Source organism: Hyperolius riggenbachi, chromosome 8 (genome assembly GCF_040937935.1).
Source record: "Hyperolius riggenbachi isolate aHypRig1 chromosome 8, aHypRig1.pri, whole genome shotgun sequence".
NCBI classification, from domain to species: domain Eukaryota; kingdom Metazoa; phylum Chordata; class Amphibia; order Anura; family Hyperoliidae; genus Hyperolius; species Hyperolius riggenbachi.
Window position 1 is genome coordinate 288,214,607 of NC_090653.1, and position 7,197 is coordinate 288,221,803.

The window sequence follows — 7,197 nt, forward strand, 5'->3', positions numbered from 1 at the left end:
GCTGGCTGCATGCTTGTTCCAGGTGTGACTCCGCTGGCTGCATGCTTGTTCCAGGTGTGACTCCGCTGGCTGCATGCTTGTTCCTGGTGTGACTCCGCTGGCTGCATGCTTGTTCCAGGCTCAGATCCGCCAAACTTGTTGTTTTTAGTGTTTCATTACACAAGTCGTTTACTTATTCAGGTAATTAATCAGGCTCTGAGTTTGAAGTCAAAATATGTGAGGGGTTCCTGCAGCTGCCTGGATTACATCATCCTGGTTTTAGACTGGTGGGAGGCGGGGCAAAGACTGATCTCTCTGACAAGGTTGCAACCGACAACACAGGCGGTCTGCGGAGCAGGAAGTAGCTGGTGGCCGGGCTCCCGACAAAGGAACAAGTGATTTATTAAACATTATTTAATCAAGGAGCTTCTATACAGATAAAACAAGTGCTGCCGAGGACCCCAAAGCAATCATTTCAGCAATCCCAGCTATGCTCTGATGTGACCCAGGCCAGGGATATAAATGGATGCCCGGAAACAACATACAAATTGTAAAATTCAATCTTGTACCCTCCCCCCACCAATACATGTTGGGGTGGCATTGTACATCGCGGTCAAGAAGAGAATAGACAATCTCATCTCATCTCCTTCCAAACAGACACGTCAGTTTATTAAAAATCCAAATTTCCGCCTGTTTGCCCCGGAGGGCAGACTATATTGGAATCGGTAAGAACACGACTGCGTTTCACCCGGCCAGGAATGACATCTCTAGTTGTGTTACATTTTTATTACGGATCCCAGCAGGGCCTCCCCTGTGATCTCCCAGCCAACACGTCTTGTCGGAATAAATGACACTCACCGCCCAGCGTACAATCCAGCTTCATAATATCACGCTGTGCGTCCCGCGGCGTTCCCGACATCTATACCGCAAAACACCAAGAGTTTAAAGAGGACCTGTAGTGAAAATAACGTAATGAATACAACTGCTTATTTTTCTTTACAATATTCATTTATAGTTTTTTTTTGTCAGTTTACCCATTGCAAAATCTTTCCTTCCCCCTGACTTATGTTATCAAATGTATCACCGGTGGTGACATCATTAGTCCTGTCAGGTGATCTCTGCGAAATGTTTGCTCAGGCCTTGTGCACATTGCGTTTGGATAGCATGTCCGTCCGCGGTGGGCTTTTTTCCCCACGTTTTTTAAAGTGTTTTCCGGCAATTTTCTGTGCGTTCGCTCGTTTTTGTGGGCGTTTTTGTAAGCGCTTTTGCAAAAATCCGGAAACAATAAATACAATGTTTTTTTTTTTAAAACCGCTCACGCAATCGCTTGCCAAAGCGATTTTGTGAGCGTTTTGCGTTTTTCCTATACCTTCCATTGAAAATCGCCTCAAAAATTGCTCAAGAACCGCTCTTTAAAGCAGATCGCAAACGAACCGCTCTAATATGAACTCTCTCATAGAGAATCATCGCACAAGTGCTTTCAGAGCGATTTTGAAAATCTCCCGCGCTTAAAATTTAACAAAAACGCCTGTAATGTGAACAAGGCCTCACTGAGAGTTCCCAAACCAGTACAAATGATATCTGGTCTCCCAGAATGCTCTGGGAGGAAAATTCTGCATCGCTAAACAGCCTAGACTGTGACATCACTGGGAGGGAGGGACTACATACCAATATACAGCAATATATAGATACAGGAAGTGTTCCTGATGCTGAAATCAGGAAAATGTACCGTAAAAAAGTGGTACAGTAGTATAAGTAGGTATAATTTACTGCATTTCACTATATGTCACTACAGGGCCTCTTTAATTCCTTTCTTTATGTTGAACCCCACCCATTCCTTCATATACGAATAAACATTTGCATTTGAGTAAACGCATTCATTTTGAGACCACAACAGGTTTTAATCGTAATCGTTTGTAATGTTAACCTTCTTTCTTAACGGAGAACTGTAACGAGAGGGATATGGAGGCTGCCATATTTATTTCCTTTTAAACAATACCAATTGCCTGGCAGTCCTGCTGATCACTTTGGCTGCAGCAGTGTCTGAATCACACCAGAAACAAGCATGCAGCTAATCTTGTCAGATGTGACAATCTAGCAAAAAACACCTGATCTGCTGCATGCTTGTTCAGGGGCTATGGCTAAATGTATTAGAGGCAGAGGATCAGCAGGACAGCCAGGCAACCGGTATTGCTTAAAAGGAAATACAGTAAATATGGCAGCCTCCATTTCCCTTTAACATTGGGTGGGCGGCGGTTCGCATTTCATGATATTGAAAAGCTTGGTAATGATGAACCCTGCCTCAGACGACTATCTGTCACTTCCTGTTAGGAACACTGCGGAATAGCCGTGTTTTATGGACACACATCAGCACATAAAGCAGCAATGACTTTTGTCATTGATCTGCAATGAATGGATCCTGATTTTCTGAATTCCCAGCCAGTGAGCAGTCACACAGTATATCTTCCAGACCGGTCGTGAGATATTTTAGTGGCCGGTTTGCCCGCGGAGCAGAGGGCAGCGCCAGCCGTACGACCTAAAATCCCGCACCTGCTACCAGGCGGACGGCGCTAACAGGCCGCAGCCCTCCTGTGAGTAAATTACACGCCGTGTCTGTCAGTGGCGGCCAGGCAAGAACCAAAACAGCCATCAGGAAAGCAAAGCATTCGCCTTCCCCTCCACGTCTAATGTAAAGTGAGTGTAACTGATCCCCTATTTTATCTGTCAGGCCGGGTGTCATCAGTCGCGTACATTGTGGCGTTTGTGACATCGCCGTACCCTTGGGCGCTGTCTGAGGTCTCCTCATTCATCACCTCAGCGTTGCTGGGAATCTCTGGCATTTTAAGTAGTTGCTCTGTGGAGCTATTTGGGCTCCTTGCTGATGGGTCTTTTCTTGAGGTGACACAAAACTTGGTGTACATGACAAAGGAATGTGCTTACACCAGGGCCGGGCCGAGGCATAGGCTGGAGAGGCTCCAGCCTCAGGGCGCAGTGTAGGAGGGGGTGCACAAATCATTCAGCTGTCATTCCTAATTGTGTTTGAAGCAGAAAGAAATAAGAAAAGGAGATACATGGAAGTGACTACAAGCCAGATAACTAGAGATTAAGGTGTTGGGGGCCCTGGGGTGCCTCTTAGTCTAAGAGCAATCAGTGTGTGAGTGCTGGGGTGGCAGGGATGGATGGGGCGCACTTTGGTGTCTCAGCCTTGGGTGCTGGAGGACCTTGTCCCGGCTCTGGCTTACACTACCTCCCTCCCCTCCCCAAATGTCTTCCTCACAGCGGCCCAAGGGCAGCCATCTTGTAGGCGGAGTAACTCCAAAAATATTTCCTACTTTGGCAAAGGGTATGTTAAAGAGGAACTCCAGTGAACATTTTAGTGTTGGCAGGTGATGTAGCTGCTGCATGGTTTTTGGCAGTTGTAAACAGCTGTAAACAGCCATTTCCCACAATGCAACAAGGTTCACAGACAGGAAACTGCCAAGAGTATGTAATTTTTACTTGTTTCTTGTAGGAGGGGTTTCACCACAATATCAGTCATACAGCGCCCCCTGATGCTCTGTTTGAGAAAAGGAATAGATTTCTCATGTAAAAGGGAGTATCAGCTACTGATTGGGATGAAGTTCAATTTTTGGTCGGAGTTTCTCTTTAAAGAGACTCTGTAACATGAAAAACATCCCCTGGGGGGTACTCACCTCGGGTGGGGGAAGCCTCAGGATCCTAATGAGGCTTCCCACGCCGTCCTCTGTCCCACGGGGGTCTCGCCGCAGCCCTCCGAACAGCTGGCGACTGTGCCGACTGTCAGTTCAATATTTACCTTTGCTGGCTCCAGCGGGGGCGCTGTGGCGACTTTCGGCACGGAAATAGACGGAAATACCCGATCTCCGTCGGGTCCGCTCTACTGCGCAGGTGCCGGAAACTTGCGCCTGCGCAGTAGAGCAGACCCGAGGGCGATCGGGTATTTCCGCCTACTTCGGCGCCGACAGCCATCAGAGCGCCTGCGCAGGAGCCAGGAAGGTAAATATTGCGTCACCGCTGTACGGAGGGCTACAGCGAGACCCCCGAGGGACGCAGGATGGCGTGGGAAGCCTCATTAGGATCCTGAGGCTTCCCCCACCCAAGGTGAGTACCCCCCCAGGGGCCGTTTTGTCGTTACAGTTCCTCTTTAAGAGCGATCTTAGCATACGTTTAATTATGCAGTAAAGAAGTCAGTTATAATATTTATTTAAAATGAACCTGAACCGAGTAAAATTATTTAAAACAAACACATGACATAGCTGCAAATGAATATTACATACTTACCTCACTGTCATTTCCTCTCAGAAGCTCAGCATTTTCTTCTTACAGTGATCCCTTCCAGTTCTGACAAAAACATTTTCAGAACTGAAATATATCAGTTGCTGTCAGTTATATATCAGTTGCCGTCAGTTATAACTGAAAGGACATTTGATGGGCAAGGTAATGTTCATGTTTCCCTATAGTTTAAGTGGGCAATATTAGGCCTGGGGCACACCAAAACCGCTAGCAGATCCACAAAACACTAGCGGTTTTAGGAGCAGAGAGACGATATTTGCCGGGTGCACACCGAGCGGATTTTGTATGCGATCCGCCGGCCGCATCCGCGTGGCTAATGTATCTCTATGGTCTGGTGCACACCGGCGGTTTGAGGTTTTAAGCAAACCGCAAACGTGCAGCCAGAGGCACGTTTGCGGCTTGCTAAAGACCTCAAACCGCCGGTGTGCACCAACCCATAGAGATACATTAGCCACGCGGATTTTCAGGCAGATGCGGCCGGCGGATCCGCCCAGTGTGCACTGGGCCTAATGGCCCATACTCACGTGCTACATTTGTGGCCTGTCGCTAGCACACGGGAGCGTGTGCGCGACAGGCCGGCGACAGCTCGTCACTACGTCCCTCCGCATACACACGGCGGAGGGACCTGGCAACTGATGCGAAGGAATCGGTCGCTGATGTTCCTCCCCCCGCCGGAAGCTCAGGGTATTCCCTGCTGGTTGCTGTCGCTAGTCCACATACCCACGCGGACTAGCGACAGTTGCAGCGGCAACTGTTGCCAGGCGATTGACCGCACCAATCGCCTGGCGACAGCAGCGACGAGCGACGGTTCGGGGTGCGCGCCCGTGTTGCGCCTCATACTCACGGGCGTTGCGGCGTCAATTGTAGCCCGTGAGTATGGGCCATTACAGTGTAACAGTGTGCTGATCAGGAAGCTGTTATGGGGTAATGACCAATTTCAAAATGGAGGATGGAGAATTCCATCTATCACAGTGGGCAAACAGGACGCAGGAGAGGAGAAAGAGATTGATGAGTAGACTACACGGGAGATAGTATGATTTGTGTGCGTTTATTTTGACTTTTATTTTTCAGTCCAGGTTTGCTTTAAGCAATTTTTTATAACAATAATGATAATCACTATTATTATCCCCATCATTAGAGATGGTCAGTGATTAGATGCAAATCATTCTGCCTTGTATGTAAATTTGACTTATGCAGCTTGAAATCCGACCAATCAGAATCCTCAGGCTGGGAGGACACCAGGCAGTGCAGGGAGCCATTGCCTATTCTGCACTGTGCCTTTTTATTTTGTTTGCTGTATTTTTGTTGCGTTTTTGTATGCGTTCGGGTTTCCAGTTCGCGTCTGCATTTTTCATGCTTTTTCGCTACGTTTGCGTTTTTATTATCTTCTCTAATCAAAGGAGTAAAATACAGTATCATACTTGTATTTAAAAAATGGATCAAAAACGCAGCAAGCACAATGGCCGAATCCAGATTTCTGCGGTAATATTTGCATTACAAAACACGGAAATCCGTATACAGAAAAAGGTATGAGGCATGCAATATGCGTGTGGAAATAGACCCTTATGCAGCAAGCTGTGTGCTTTCAAAACGCACACTGTAAAATACACATATATGCGCTCTACACAACCAGGGCCAGATTTACCATAAGGCAAGGTAGGCGCGACCCTACAGGCGCCTGGTAATGGAAAGGTGTCTCACTCTGCTCCTCCAGTGCCTTCCTCCCTCCTTCCTATGCAACTTAATACTAAGAGAACCTCTGGCTACCTAATACTAAATGGCACCTGTAGCTACCTATGATAAGCAAGGGAAGTAAGGGAGAGGTGACAGCTGGGCCTTCCAGCATGCTTGCGGTGCAATTTGGCAAGGTGTGTAGGTCCATGGAGGGCGGAGTCTAATGTGCCAGGCCATCTGTGCCTATAGGCTCCTGTGACGTAAATACGGACCTGTCCGCAATGCTAGTGTTTCTGCCTAGTGTGTTCCTAGCCTGAGTAGGTGCAACCGATTGGCCCAATTCTGATCCAGTGCCAACATAATACAAAGCTCGGTACGAAAAGACACACACAACTAAGCAAAGTAAGAAATGCTTAACGTAAACCAGAGACCTCGGAAACTAAAGATTTGCTACTTACCCGGGGCTTCCTCCCGCCCCATAAACACATACGAGTCCCTCGCCATCCTCCCACGGTCTCCTGTTCAGCTGCGATCAGTCCCGGGTCCAGTCTGGGTCTACTACGCATTACGTTATATTCAGGCAAGTTCCCCTTTAAGCAAAAACTGCAAATCTGTGCTTCGTTGTATTCTACAAACAGTCTAATATATGGAAATGGGGGTGGGGGGATGTATTATGCTGTGGAAATGTGTCTGATTGAGCATCTGAACAGCTTGTGGTAACTAGAGTTGGGCCGAACGGTTCGCCGGCGAACGTGGTTCGCGCGAACGTAGGTGGTTCGCGTGCGGGAACCTTTTGCGGAAGAAGTTCGGTTCGCCCCATAATGCACTGAGGGTCAACTTTGACCCTCTACATCACAGTCAGCAGGCCCAGTGTAGCCAATTAGGCTACACTAGCCCCTGGAGCCCCACCCCCCCTTATATAAGGCAGGCAGCGGCGGCCATTACGGCCACTCGTGTGCCTGCATTAGTGAGAGTAGGGCGAGCTGCTGCAGTCTCTCATATAGGGAAAGATTAGTTAGGCTTAACTTCTTCCTGGCTGCATACCTGTTCTGTTCAGTGAGCCCTCAGCCCACTGCATACCTGTACTGTGATCCTGCCACTGCATACCTGTTCAGTGATCCTGCCACTGCATACCTGTTCTGTTCAGTGAGCCCTCAGCCCACTGCATACCTGTACTGTGATCCTGCCACTCCATACCTGTTCAGTGATCCTGCCACTGCATACCTGTTCTGT

At 48.2% G+C, this 7,197-nt stretch overlaps 1 long non-coding RNA gene across 1 annotated transcript; it reads right to left on the reverse strand.

Annotated features, from left to right (window-relative positions):
• Nucleotides 1-618: 618 nt before the first annotated feature.
• On the reverse strand, nt 619-3,390 carry LOC137528595 (uncharacterized). The gene is made up of 2 exons (XR_011023431.1): nt 3,312-3,390; nt 619-932 (listed from the first exon to the last, which is right to left on the reverse strand). It is a non-coding gene; the product is annotated as an uncharacterized lncRNA (long non-coding RNA).
• Nucleotides 3,391-7,197: the final 3,807 nt, after the last annotated feature.